We start from the raw sequence: 13,311 nt of genomic DNA, 5'->3' as shown, positions 1-13,311 counted from the left end.
TGTCTTTTCTTCTTATGTTTTCCTTTGCTGTGCAAACTTCTAAGTTTCCTTAAGTCCCATTTGTTTATTTTTCTTTTTATTTCCATTTCCCTAGGAAGTGGGTCAAAAAGGATCTTGCTGTGATTTATGTCACAGAGTGTTCTGCCTATGTTTTCCTCTAAGAATTTTATAGTACCTGGCCTTACATTTAGGTCTTTAATCCATTTTGAGTTTATTTTTGTGTATGGCACTAGGGAGTGTTCTAATTTCATTCTTTTACAAGTAGCTGTCCAGTTTTCCCAGCACCACTTATTGAAGAGGCTGTCCTTTCTCCATTGTATATTCTTGCCTCTTTTATCAAAAATAAGGTGACCATAGGTGCATGGGTTTATCTCTCTCTGGGCTTTCTATCCTGTTCCATTGACCTATATTTCTGTTTTTGTACCAGTACCATACCATCTTGTTTACTGTAGCTTTGTAGTATAGTCTGAAGTCTGGGAGGCTGATTTCTCCAGCACAGTTTTTCTTTCTCAATATTGCTTGGCTATATGGGGTCCTTTGTGTTTCAATAAAAATTTTTTGTTCTAGTTCTGTGAAAAATGCCAGTGGTAGTTTGATAGGGACTGCACTGAATCTGTAGATTGCTTTGGGTAGTATAGTCATTTTCACAATGTTGATTCTTCCAATCCAAGAACATGGTCTATCTCTCCATCTGTTTGCATAATCTTCAATTTCTTTCATCAGTGTCTTATAGTTTTCTGCATACAGGTCTTTTGTCTACTTAGGTAGTTTATATCTAGGTGTTTTATTCCTTTTGTTGCAGTGGTAAATAGGAATGTTTCCATAATTTCTCTTTCAGATTTTTCATAATTAGTGTATAAGAATGCAAGAGATATCTGTGCATTAAATTTTTATCCTGCTACTTTACCAAATTCATTGATTAGCTCTAGTAGCTTTCTGGTAGCATCTTTAGGATTCTCTATGCATAGTATCATGTCATCTGCAAACAGTGACAGTTTTACTTCTTCTTTTCCGATTTGGATTCCTTTTATTTCCTTTTCTTCTCTGATTGCTGTGGCTAAAGCTTCCAAAACTATGTTGAATAACAGTGGTGAGATTGGGCAAACTTCCCTTCTTCCTGATTGTACAGGAAATGATTTCAGTTTTTCACCATTGAGAATGATGTTGGCCGTGGGCTTGTCATATATGGCCTTTATTATGTTGAGGTAAGTTTCCTCTATACCTACTTTCTGGAGGATTTTTATCAAAAATCTGTGTTGAATTTTGTTGAAAGCTTTTTCTGCATCTATTTATCTACTGAGATGATCATATGGTTTTTCTCCTTCAATTTGTTAATATGGTTTCTCACATTAATTGATTTGCATATATTGAAGAATCCTTGCATTCCTGGAATAAACCCCACTTGATCATGGTGTATGATCCTTTTAATGTGCTGTTGGATTCTGTTTGCTAGTATTTTGTTGAGGATTTTTGCATTTATGTTCATCAGTGATATTGGCCGGTAGTTTTCTTTCTTTGTGACATTTTTGTCTGGTTTTGGTATCAGGGTGATTGTGACCTCATAGAATGAGTTTGGGAGTGTGCCTCCCTCTGCTATATTTTGGAAGAGTTTGAGAAGGACAGATGTTAGCTCTTCTCTAAATGTTTGATAGAATTCACCTGTGAAGCCATCGGGTCCTGGGCTTTTGTTTGTTGGAAGAGTTTTAATCACAGTTTCAATTTCAGTGCCTGTGATTGGTCTGCTTATATTTTCTATTTCTTCCTTGTTCAGTCTCAGAAAGTTGTGCTTTTCTAAGAATTTGTCCATTTCTTCCAGGTTGTCCATTTTATTGGCATAGAGTTGCTTGCAGTAATCTCTCATGATCTTTTGTATTTCTGCAGTGTCAGCTGTTACTTCTCGTTTTTCATTTCTAATTCTACTGATTTGAGTCTTCTCTCTTTTTTTGTTGATGAGTCTGGCTAATGGTTTATCAATTTTGTTTATCTTCTTAAAGAACCAGTTTTTAGTTTTATTGATCTTTGCTATCATTTCCTTCATTTCTTTTTCATTCATTTCTTGTCTGATCTTTATGATTACTTTCCTTCTGCTAACTTTGGGGTTTTTTTTTTCTTTCTCTAACTGTTTTAAGTGTAAGGTTAGGTTGTTTATTTGAGATGTTTCTTGTTTCTTGAGGTAGAATTGCATTGCTATAACTTTCCTCTTAGAACTGCTTTTGCTGCATCCCATGGGATTTGGGTTGTCATGTTTTCATTGTCATTTGTTTTTAGGTATTTGTGATTTCCTCTTTGATTTCTTCAGTGATCTCTTGGTTATTTAGTAGTGTATTGTTTAGCCTCCATGTGTTTGTACTTTTTACAGATTTTTTTCTGTAATTGATATCTAGTCTCATAGCACTGTGTTCAGAAAAGATGCTTGATATGATTTCAATTTTCTTAAATTTACCAAGGCTTGATTTGTGGCCCAAGATAGGATCTATCCTGGAGAATGTTCCATGAGCACTTGAGAAGAAAGTGTATTCTGTTGTTTCTGGATGGAATGTCCTATAAATATCAATTAAGTCTATCTTGTTTAATGTATTATTTAAAGCCTGTGTTTCCTTATTTATTTTCATTTTGGATGATCTGTCCATTGGTGAAAGCTAGGTGTTAAAGTCCCCTACTATGATTGTGTTACTGTCGATTTCCCCTTTTATGGCTGTTAGCATTTGCCTTATGTATTGAGGTGTTCCTATGTTGGGTGCATAAATATTTACAATTGTTATATCTTCTTGGATTGATCCCATGATCATTATGTACTGTCCTTGTCTCTTGTAATAGTCTTCATTTTAAAGTCTATTTTGTATGATATGAGAATTGCTACTTCAGCTTTCTTTTGATTTCCATTTGCATGGAATATCTTTTTCCATCCCCTCGCTTTCAGTCTGTATGTGTCCCTAGGTCTGAAGTGGATCTCTTGTAGACAGTATATACAGGGCTTGTTTTTGTATCCATTCAGCCAGTCTATGTCTTTTGGTTGGAGCATTTAATCCATTTACACTCAAGGTAGTTATTGATATGCATGTTCCTATTACCATTTTCTTAATTTGGGGGGGTTTGTTATTGTAGGTCTTTTCCTTCTCTTGTGTTTCCTGCCTAGAGAAGTTCCTTTAGCATTTGTTGTAAAGCTGGTTTGGTGGTGCTGAATTCTTTTGGCTTCTGCCTGTCTGTAAAGATTTTAATTTCTCCATCAAATCTGAATGAGATCCTTGCTGGGTAGAGTAATCTTGGTTGTAGGTTTTTCCCTTTTAATATTTAAATATCTTTAAATATAACCTGCTACTCCCTTCTGGCTTGCAGAGTTTCTGCTAAAAGATCAGATGTTAACCTTATGGGATTCCCTTATATGTTATTTGTTGTTTTGCCCTTGCTGCTTTTAATAATTTTCTTTGTATTTAATTTTTGATAGTTTGATTAATATGTGTCTTGGCGTGTTTCTCCTTTGATTTATCCTGTATGGGACTGTCTGCACTTCCTGGACTTGACTGACTTTTTCCTTTCCCATATTAAGGAAATTTTCCACTATAGTTTTCAACTATAATCTCTTCAAATATTTTCTCAGTCTCTTTCTTTTACTCTTCTTCTTCTGGGACCCCTATATTGGAATATTGCTGCATTTGGTGTTGCCCCAGAGGTCTCTGAGACTGTCCTCAATCCTTTTCATTCTTTTCTCTTTATTCTGCTCTGCAGTAGTTATTTCTACTATTTTATCTTCCATGTCACTTATCCGTTCTTCTGCCTCAGTTATTCTGCTATTGACTCCTTCTAGAGAATTTTTAACTTCATTTATTGTGTTGTTCATCATTGTTTGTTTACTCTTTAGTTCTTCTAGGTCCTTGTTAAGTGTTTCTTGTATTTTCTCCATTCTATTTCCAAGATTTTGGATCATGTTTACAATCATTACTCTGAATTGTTTTTCAGGTAGACTGCCTATTTCCTCTTCATTTGTTTGGTCTTGTGGGTTTTTGCCTTGCTCCATCACCTGCTGTGTGTTTCTCTGTCTTCTGAGTTTGCTTAATTTACTGTGTTTGGGCCTCCTTTTTTGCAAGCTGCAGGTTTGTAGTACCAGTTGTTTTTGGTGTCTGCCCACAGGCTAAGGTTGTGAAGGCTTCCTGGTGGAGGAGACTGGTGCCTGTGTCCTGGTGGATGAGGCTGGATCTTGTCTTTCTGGTGGGCAGGACTGTGTCCAGTGGTGTGTTTTGGAGTGTCTTTTAACTCAGTATGATTTTAGGCAGCCTCTCTGGTAATGGCTGGGGTTGTGTTCCTGTCTTGCTAGTTGTTTGGCATAGGGTGTCCAGCACTCCGCCTTGCTGGTCAGTGAGTGGAGCTGGGTATTCACGTTGAGATGGAGATCTCTGTGAGAGCTTTCCCTGTTTGATATTACATGGAGTTGGGAGGTCTCTGGTGGACCAATGTCCTGAACTCGGCTCTCCCACCTCAGAGGCACAGGCCTGACACCCGGCCAGAGCACCAAAACCCTGTCAGCCACACAGCTCAGAAGAAACGAGAGGGAAAAAAAGAAAGAATAAGATAAAATTATTAAAATAAAAAATAATTATTAGAAATAAAAAAGAATTAAAAAGAAAGAAAGAAGAGAGCAACCAAACCAAAAAACAAATCCACCAATGATAACAAACGCTAAAAGCTATACTAAAAACAAACAAAATAAAGGACAGACTGAACCACAGGACAAATGGTGAAAGCAAAGCTATACAGACAAAATCACACAAAGAAACATACACATACACACTCACAAAAAGTGAAAAAGGAAAAAATAATATATCTATATATATATAAAAAAGGAAGAGAGTAATCAAATCAATAAACAAATCTACCAATGATAATAAACTCTAAATACTAAACTAAGATAAACACAGAACCAGAAACAAATTAGATGCAGAAAGCAAACCCCAAGTCTGCACTTGCTCCCAAAGTCCACCGCCTCAATTTTGCAATGATTCATTGTCTATTCAGGTATTCCACAGATGCAGGGTACATCAAGTTGGTTGTGGAGATTTAATCCACTGCTCCTGAGGCTGCTGGAAGAAATTTCCCTTTCTCTTCTTTGTTCGCACAGCTCCTAGGGTTCAGCTTTGGATTTGGCCTTGCCTCTGCGTGTAGGTCACCTGAGGTCATCTCCTTTGTTCAGACAGGACGGGGTTAAAGAAGCAGCTGATTAGGGGGCTCTGGCTCACTCAGGCAGTGGGTATGGAGGGGTGCGGAATGCAAGGTTAGTCCTCGGCGGCAGAGGCCAGCGTGATGTTGCAACAGCCTGAGGCATGCCGTGTGTTCTCCCAGGGAAGTTGTCCCTGGAACACGGGACCCTGGCAGTGGTGGGCTGCATAGGCTCCTTGGAGGGGATAGTGACCTGTGCTTAACAACAGGCTTCTTGGTGGCTTCAGCAGCAGCCTTAGCATTTCATGCATGTCTCTGGTGTCTGTGCTGATAGCCACGGCTCACACCCATCTCTGGAGCTCGTTTAGGTGGTGCTCTGAATCCATTCTCCTCCTGCACCCCGAAACAATGGTCTCTTGCCTCTTAGGCAGTTCCAAACTTTTTCCCAGACTCCCTCCTGGTTAGCTGTGGTGCACTAGCCCCCTTCAGGCTGTGTTCATGCAGCCAACCCCAGTCCTCTCCCTGGGATCTGACCTCTGAAGCCAGAGCCCAGCTCACAGCCCCCACCAACCCCAGTGGGTGGGCAGACAAGCCTCTCGGGCTGGTGAGTGCTGGTCAGCACCGATCCTCTGTGCGGGAATCTCTCCACTTTTCCCTCTGCACCCCTGTTGCTGCACTTTCCTCCGTGGCTCCGAAGCTTTCACCCCATCCACCCCCAGTCTCTGCTAGTGAAGAGGCTTCCTAGTGTGGCAACTTTTCCTCCTTCACAGCTCCCTCCCAGAGGTGCAGGTCCTGTCCCTATTCTTTAGTCTCTGTTTTTTCTTTTTTCTTTTTCCCTACCCAGGTACATGGGGAGTTTCTTTCCTTTTGGGAAGTCTGAGGTCGTCTTCTGCCACTGCTCAGTAGGTGTTCTGTAGGAGTTGTTCCACATGTAGATATATTTCTGATGTATTTGAGGGGAGGAAGGTAATCTCCACGTCTTACTCCTCCACCCTCTTGAAGGTCTCTGCCTTATACAGTTTTATCCCCATTTTTACAAACGAGGAAATAAAACTCAGAGAGTTTCAGTAATTTTCCCAAACCCAAACAGCTATTGAGTGGCAGAATCAGGATGTAATCCTAGTCTGTTTACCTTCAAAGGCTAAGCCCTTATCATAACAAAACTCAATAAATACTTACCTTTATCAAATTATATTACAGCCTAGTGGTTTATTGGCACAATCCTAAATAAGAGTGAGAAAGAAAGAAATAGCTTTGTTCATGGAGTCAACCAAAATTTCTAGAGCAGATGCCAGATGCCTGGCCCTGTTTGGGATTCAGCAGTGAAAAAGACAGGAAGAGTCCTGCTCTTGTAAAGCACGTAGTGGGGAGTGGAGATGGGTGCAGCTTGGGTGAGGGATTTCAGCTTGCTGGGCCTCTGTTTCCTCATCTGGAAAATGGGAAGGGGTGTTCCTAATTCTATGAGATTGTTCAGCCCTCACATTCTCTGATTCCATAGGAAGTATTTGTTTTCCAGTCTCTTTAAAATTCAATCAGGCCATGAGCTGTGATGAATGTTGTTAGCTCCTCCCCAAATCAACTGTTTCCACCCTTTTCCTCTGTTCAGGCCTTTCCCCAACATGATTCACAATCAATCAAGTCACAGAACCTAAGGGGGTACCCAGCAGAAGAATAACAACACTGGCTTCTCAGGAGCTCTGCGGTCTACCTGGCCAGGTAAACTTAACTCACCTGGCCCAGGGTGGCCATCTCAGGCACAAACCGCGTTTTTCCACTTTGTCTTTAAGTTACTTGTTGAAATAACTGCACAAATATAACAAAGACATCAAATTAGGCATCCTCTGCCCCCAGTGCCTATTAATAAATTAAGCACTTTTCTGCCACTTTAATGATAAAGATAATGCATTTCTTTTAACCATTCTGCTGTCCTTATTATTTTTAATTTTTGTTGATATTTGTATTGACTACATCTTTCAATATTTTAAAAACAGACTCTTGATTTAGGTTCTTCCAGACCCAACCTTTAGAGGTAAGGGTTTTGTTGTTATATTTCTATTATGTTTCCTTTAAAAATCATTTTCCTATTAAAATGGAATTAAGTCACCTATATAGGCATTTATCTTATTATATTGATGAAATTAACACATAGAGGGCAGTAGTACAAGTTGATTGGACTTGAGAACCTCTAATAGCACAGTTAAATATACATATAAACCAAAGTACATGCTGAGTGAGACCCCTCCCCTTTTTCCTCCCTCCATAGACCCGATTCCTTGAAATACAGGGAGATGAAAAAACATGAGTGTAAAGAACTTGAGAGACCATTTCCCAGGGTCTCTGAGACAAAGCCAGTATCTCGGTATCTCTCAGCCCACATGGTTTGTTCATCTCTCTCTCATATTCTCCATCTGCCCCTCAAGCTGCAGCTTCAAAACATGGGAACTCCACATTAATTGATCCCAGTGCCTAACTCAGCTTTGGGCATAAAGGCTGTGATCAGTGATTGTTCAACAAATGGATAAGTGAGGCCCCTCTGCTGAGGGGAGGGGTGTGGGGCCAGGAGGAAGAGGCTCAAATGGAAAGGGAAGAAGGAAGTTTAGGTAGAACTCTTGAGAGAAAGGGCACAGGGATGAGCACAGCCTGCCCACCAAAATACCACTTTTACACTTCACCCATTCACCACCACAAGCCTCGTCTTCCAGAGGCCAACACTCACACAGGCCTGCACCTTTCAAACTGAAAGCCCAAGATTCAAGCCAGGTATTTCTGGGTCCAGAGTCCTGCCTCCGGAGAAACAAAGGGCTGTGAGACTGCAGACAGCATGTCAGGTGTCCAGCCACGGGGCCACCCGACCAGGTTGGAAGTGCCCCATCCGATGCTGAAGGCGGATCTCTGTCCCCTCTCTGAAGCATGGCAATTTGAGTCAGAGGCGCTCGGCAACCAACCCCTCCTCTCTGGGCACCCTCCTTGGGGTTCTGCCAACCCCATCTCCAAGCCTGGAGGTCTGGCCTGGGAGCTGCACGAGGGCTCCGCTGGTGCTCCGGCGCCCTCTAGCGGCTGTCCTCTCTAACGCCAACTCTCAGCCTTTCCTGCCTGCCTCCCTACCCAGTTGGGGGGGGGCGGGGGGCTGCACTTGCCTTGGGCACCCGCCAGCCTGATTTCGTTCCTCCTTTAAGTGCCCTGCAGAGGTTTAGGTTCTCTGGCATAAGGAACGTCTTTTAGTCAATACACCTTAAACCTGATAAGGTTGCTTCTAGAGTTAACCTGAAATACTGTATTTCTCTCCTGATGCTTCCAAGGGGAAGCAGTTCTAGTTTTCAAAGTCAGAAGAAAGTTATCAATATGATATTCTGAGCCAGATGGAAAAGAAACATTTTAGAAAGTTTGTGCTTTTTGAATGGACCTTTAATTTAAGACAGAATAAAGGAATTCCCCTGTGGATTCCTTAACTGGATACACATAAAATCTGTTTACTTTATTGACTCAATTGTGACATTTAAAATAGAAAGCTAGGACTGTGCATGAGAAGTTCTTCACAAAACATTCACATTAACAGGGATGGCTGCAGACAGTGACTCTGTACAAATTTAATCACATCTATCGGGTAAATATTGCACTGGCTCCGAGAGAGCAAAATAATAAGACTCAAGCCTGCTCCTCCCAGTGAAGGTGGGAGCCCCCCTCCCCACCATCATCCCCAACTCAGTCAAGGTCATCAGTGCCCATGGTGCCACCACAGTAATTATCTCCAGGGAACCTGAGTTTCTTAGTGAGAGGAGTAATCAAGAGGGCTATGGTTCTGAGCATCTAAGAGTCAAAGTGATAAAATTGTTGTTCACAGTTTAGAGATGAGCCCACCACAGGCTAGCTTAGATGGGTCCCCCGACACCTAGGAGTGCACCAAAATCATAGGACAAGGATAAACTTTCCCAAATAAGTCATCCTTATCACCTTCCACTTTCCAAGACTTGCCTTCAGGCCTTCAATGTTTACTGAGTTAAAAGCTACTGGTTCTCAAGATGCTTTCCCAAGAATACAGCAGCCAAAGAAAGGACTTCCCAGCATTTCCTAACTTAGGGAAAACATATACTATATGTCATATATATTGAATATTTAGTAGTTCATAGACTAAACAGAAAGCTCCCACATAAATGAGATTTCTAGTACAGAAAAGACTGAAAGTATACATAGGCATTGCTATGTTTTTACTCTGCAGTCACAAGTTTTAGCAGATTGGCTGAATTTAATGCTGATTGAGGTTCTACTCTATATTGTCCATTTCAAATAGCGTAGAAAACCAGCACATCTTGCCTGACGCATTGATTGAGCTTGATTTTGGACTTATCCCAACCTCCACAAGAACACCTCACTCAAAGAAAGGATGTGTCACTCCAACCCCCGTAATTTTAATAACATGCTTCCCTCAAAAGAAAAACCATTCTAGAATTTTTAGGACATCCTAAAACTAAAGTTCTGTAATCTGTCTTTACCATCTACATTCAATCAAGAGAAAGGCAAAGTTAAAGGGAACTTTATTATCATATGCTGGCAGGTCACTTCTAATACACTATAGGATGGTCTTGAACCATTTGACATTTTATTTTAAGTGCATTTAAAATTTTCTGGCTTGATATTTTGTGATTCCAGGGTACTAGCTCCTGTTGCCAAGGAAATATGACTTTCAGTTACTGCAGGGATCCAAAGGGGCTTTTGTTTGTTTTTTAAAATATTAACATGACCAAAAAAAGTAAATACAGAGAATAAATTCAGCCCCTTTCTTCTTCAAAATGCATGAAAGACAGATCCTCTGGTCACATCTCTGATGAAAAAATACAAAGATTCATGAAGTGACTTTCCCAACTGGTATAGAGACTTTCTCCCAATCAGTGGGTCTGGTACCATCAGAGTCCTTTTCTCCTTCTTTGTTCTGGGTTGAGACCTCTCTGACAGTGGGGGCCGTTGATTATACACAATACTAACTACTCATCTCCAACATGTTTACCTCCATGGAAAAATCCTTTCTTTACATGAATAAAGGTGGCCATAAAGGTCCAGGCCTTTATTATATTTCAGAAAATTTGTAAAGAGAAGACAGATAAATGCATGGTACAAACCATATAAATACATTCAGCTGGGTTCCAAAAGATTCAAATGCAGATGAGAATAAAGATTCCACCATTAACCCATTTTTTCCCTCTGTGATTATTCCTTCTGATTGGTATAATCTAAAGGTTTTCAGTCATGATGGTAGACTCAAATCATCTGATGGTGGGAAGAATCAAAGCCTCTATTTTTTGGAATACTACATAAAACTTCTCTGGAAACAGATAACATCTTTGCTTCCTACTAACTGAAATGCAGTATTTTAAAATCAGAAGTCCACGTGCAGATCAAGAAACCCTGTAGTACAAGGCACTTTTTAATCAAAACCTCCAAAAGCAGGGTCTCCTTAAGACAAACCATGGATTCAAGCAAAACGCCATGTTTCTACCAGAGACCTGAAGATAAACAGAAGTCTTTTAAGTACAATTAAAAAAACAACGTACAAATCTCAGAGCAACTATTTTTAAAGAAATATTCAGAAGCTGTAACAAAGTGCTTGTCTCATGCTGGGAAGGTCACTGCTCCCAATAAATTATGCTGGGATGAGCACTCACAGGAATGGTATAGGTTTGATGTCCATGAGCATTTTCACACGGTAATACGTTAGGAGACCTTTGGTTCTATCATAGGCAAGCTCTTCTCACTGAACCATTAAAAACAGCCCAGGATTCAACAGCCACTCCTACTATGGAGGGATACTTCCTTTTATGTAACACTCAGGGGAAATCACCTAGTTTTGATGTGGTTTGAGTTTGATCCTGTGAAACCATCAGAACTTCCCACCAGAGATAAATGAGAAGATTCTGGCCTTTATTAGTATGCAGGATTAACACAGGTGTCCTGGCTGTACTCGCCAACCCTTCTATTTTTATCCACCTCCCTACATGTGAGTACTTTTGACCTACTCTGAGCTCAGACCCCTGATCTATTAGAGTGACTTTGTCAGTCTTTCTTTAAAAATGGACCGGCAATAAAATGAATTTAACCTAGAAGCAGGAGCTCAGTAAGGGAAATGAAAACATCAGAAGTTATCTAATCACAGCCACAGCCATCCAGAGCTCTGTCTTATCTGCTGGGTAATAAAAATGGGACCTTCCTAAACTTGAAGGGCATCAAATGAAGTAAGTGAAGTTGTTGCTTGTCTCTGGCTTTTGGGGGGATTGCTATGCAGCTTAACCAGTGTATACTAACTACAAAACATTGGCATGGATTTGAAACACCTGTGTACTAGGGCAGTTTTTTGGGGGAGGGGAATGCGTTTTGACATAAAGTAAAAAATAAAACACAAACGTCTTTGAGAACATGGATTGTTAGGCGGGCAGTAGAAGGAAGGAATGGGGAGAAAAGAATATCTCCTCTAAGTGAAAGCAGCTTTTCCAAAAGAGTAGCGTTCAGTATCAGTTTAAGGAGAGCACTTTAAAATACTTGGACAGCTCAAAACTGCTGTTGAGGGAACCTAAAACCAAGTGAGCCAAGAACAACCACAGTAGTGCTGTTAAAATCCTGGCAAAGCAGCCAGAGGATGAAGAGTTGGTTTTGCACAGTTTTGAACACAGGAGTAAAGAAGCAGAGGCAGCTCCTCCCAAAGGCATTGAAATCCTATGGCATCAGTGGGTCAGTTGCAGGGGGCAGGGGGTGGGGATGGAGGGTGTTTGTCTCTCAAAATCTCCCTACCCCACCCCACTACTCCGTTCACCCTTCCTCCGTCCACCTCCGGAGCCCCAGGGGCAGCACTTCTTAAGCTCGAGCCCCCAGGGACCATCTCTGCAGCCAGGATTCTTCCCAGAGCCTGGCAAGTTCTGGGAATGGAAGCCAGGATTGCAAGGCCGCCTGAGGCGCGGTGGGACCTGCGGGGGGGGGCAGGGGGGGCAGGAGGGACCGGAGCCTTAAGGCCCACCCACGGCCTTCAAGGCGAAGGATAAACGGATCTTCCTAACAGTACCTCTCAGGGGTCAGCTTGCTCCCCACCCGACGATGGTCAATACTCACTTGACGCCGCAAGGACCACCTCCTAACTGTCCCCCTCAATTCCACCCTAAGGGTCCTTGGGCATCTGTGATAGCGCGGTCCTGACCACTTTAGTCGGCTGTGGCCAGCGCTTCAGGGGTCCCTCCAGTCCCATCCCTGTCCCCTCCCCGTGGTACTTTATCAAATAGAGGAAGGAGCGCAGAGGGAGTTGGCTGAATCAAGGAACCTGCGAACCTATGGATGAGTTTTAAGCTAGACAGCCCGAGATGCGGTTCAATAGTATTGGAACCTATGGGGTGGGGAGGGAGATAGGGAGGTTAGGAAGCTGAGAGATTAAGTCTCACCGCGCCGGTCCAGCCCCGGGACCCCGCACAGCCCCCGCTCCCTCCTCGCTTCCCCGTCAGGAGGAGGGATGCTGCGACCCCAGCCGGGACTCTGCCTCTCCCCTCCTCATTCAGCTCAGGACTGGCAGGTCGGCCCCCTCTCCACCCCCGCCAGGCCGAGCTAGCCGGGCGGAGGGCAGGGGCGAGAGGAGGGACCAAAGTTCCCCTGGACTAAGACGCTGCGCGCAGCTCTTCCTAAACAGCAGCGCCGGGTCGGAGCGAGACCCTGCACCTCAAAAGTTGGTCTTCGGCCGCAGCCTCGGTACGCGGTGCAGGGTCCCGACCAACTTACCTGGCGCGGGGACCCGAGGGCGGACTGGGCTTCGGCTGTCGGGGTCCAACCAGAGCGCAGCTGCGGTGCGGCCGTGGGCGGGGCCGCGGTCGGCCTAGGGGGTCGTGCCGCCCTCCGCTCGGGCGCCGGGGCAGCTCAGCGACCGTGGAGGGAAGAGATGCCGAGCGGGAAGTGAGGGCTGCGCGGGGACCCAAACTCCATGCCGGGTGGTGAGGACGGGGCCGTTCGTCCCTCAGTCACTCAGGGAGAGGAGTGGGGGCGCCGGAGAGAGGGGCGGAGCGGGAGGGAGGAAACGGGGCGCGACCGGGCAGCTGGGGACCGCGGCTCCGCCGAGAGCCTCCACCGTCTGACGAAACCCGCGCGCCCCGCCGCCCGCGCGCTGCCGGCTCCGAGGCCTGGGCGCGAGCGCCCCCT

The 13,311-nt window shown here is 43.4% G+C and overlaps 1 protein-coding gene across 1 annotated transcript in view; it reads right to left on the bottom strand.

Annotated features, from left to right (window-relative positions):
- The window catches only part of CPNE4 (copine 4), a 576,520-nt gene extending 563,587 nt beyond the window's left edge, over positions 1–12,933 (bottom strand). Inside the window, exon 1 of the mRNA XM_060149187.1 lies at positions 12,898–12,933. The gene's annotated coding sequence lies outside the window, so the exon portion shown is untranslated. The remainder of the gene's footprint in view (positions 1–12,897) is intronic.
- Between the last annotated feature and the right edge of the window lie 378 nt (positions 12,934–13,311).

Source organism: Lagenorhynchus albirostris, chromosome 5 (assembly GCF_949774975.1).
Source record: "Lagenorhynchus albirostris chromosome 5, mLagAlb1.1, whole genome shotgun sequence".
In the NCBI taxonomy this organism is placed as follows: domain Eukaryota; kingdom Metazoa; phylum Chordata; class Mammalia; order Artiodactyla; family Delphinidae; genus Lagenorhynchus; species Lagenorhynchus albirostris.
Note: the sequence above shows the minus strand (reverse complement) of the source record. Positions and strands in the feature narration are given on the sequence as shown.